Raw genomic sequence first — 1,459 nt, 5'->3', positions numbered from 1 at the left:
CCCTTTGGTGAGCTGACTGTGTAACTGAGGGGGTTAAAATGCTGCTTTACCTTATGAGAGAGGAAAGAATCCATAAAGTGAAATTAAAAGAAAAGACTTTTAAAAAGAGACTCCAGAACAAATTTATTGGAGATTATTTTTCTTGTTTTCCTATATTTCTGTTGGTATTTTGATGCTTTAACTGCTCTGTGTAAACGAGGGAGAGAGAAAGAGAGAGAGGATGACTGTAGTCACTTTTTGACCATGCTTGCAGTGTAACAGAGAATATTTCACTTCTTTTTCACGCCTGTCTGTCTGTCTGTCCAGTCGTCTGTCCCCGTTTTTATCAGGAGGAACTTACAACCAACAAACAGGATTTTTTTTTTCTTTTATACGCATTTATTTCTTTTTTTATGAAAAAACAACTTTGGAAAAAAAAATGCAACCTTAAACAGAAAAAAAAAAGAAATCTTGTCATACCTCACAACACAAAACTCTACTAAACCTGGGAGGAGTTTTGCAGCGACGAAGGACTTTTCCCTCAAGCTTTGGTGTCCTTTCATTCATTCGGCTCGCCCGTTTTGGGAGATGAGCTAAAACCGTTCAGCTTTTCTCCCAAATTAAAGTCACATTGCGCAGAAAGTAAATTAAAAAGAAAATGTGAACGGCCCCAAAAACTGAGGGATATTTTACTTGTGTAATGATCTGATTGGTTGATGGAACTGAATGTAGCTGACAGAGGGGGTGCTGGACCTGGGCCCGGCACCGACAACCTAACTTCCACACACCAGCAGAAAGGATAGTGGTGTCACACCGTCGATGCTAAAAGTAATCAACAAAAAGAAAAGATATTGCCCGTTTGCAAGGTGCAATTCTATGCTATGTACTTTTGTATGTTTTCTGTTTTGATTTTGTTTTGTTTGTTTGWTTGTTTTTTACTTTGAYTCTTATTTGTCGGCCATAACCAAGGATGTAAATACTCAACATAAAACACTCATTGTAAAGATTTTTACCGCTCCATCCCATCGTCATGTAAACGGAGATGAAAAAGAAAAATGTGTGTTACGAGTTTCATGTGTGCACGCTGTCACATGTGCATGCAGGTCCGTACTCGAGGTGCCCCCTTGACATTAATCACAACCCCCCTGTGCCTCCTCTTGTTTGCAAAGAGATAGAAGCCGACCCGCCACAGTACCCCCCACCCCCCGAACACRACGCGCCACACCTGCACTGCAAAAACTGTCCATCTTAACCAAGTTTTACAATCTTATATCAGCCAAAAAGTCTTTTTGATCTTGTTTTGAGTAGGGCTGTGTATTGGCAAGAATTTGGCGATACGATACATATCATAACAGAGGGGTCACGATACGATATATCCCGATATATTGGGATATTGTAAGCAAGGCAATATATTGCGACATATTGCGATTTTTTTTGTCCAAAAATTCTATTAAATAAAAACCTCTTACTGAAAAAAAAA

The sequence above is a fragment of the Austrofundulus limnaeus genome, unplaced genomic scaffold (assembly GCF_001266775.1).
Source record: "Austrofundulus limnaeus strain Quisiro unplaced genomic scaffold, Austrofundulus_limnaeus-1.0 Scaffold7, whole genome shotgun sequence".
Taxonomy (NCBI): domain Eukaryota; kingdom Metazoa; phylum Chordata; class Actinopteri; order Cyprinodontiformes; family Rivulidae; genus Austrofundulus; species Austrofundulus limnaeus.
The sequence above is the reverse complement of the archived record's forward strand: the minus strand, read 5'-3'. Positions refer to the sequence as shown.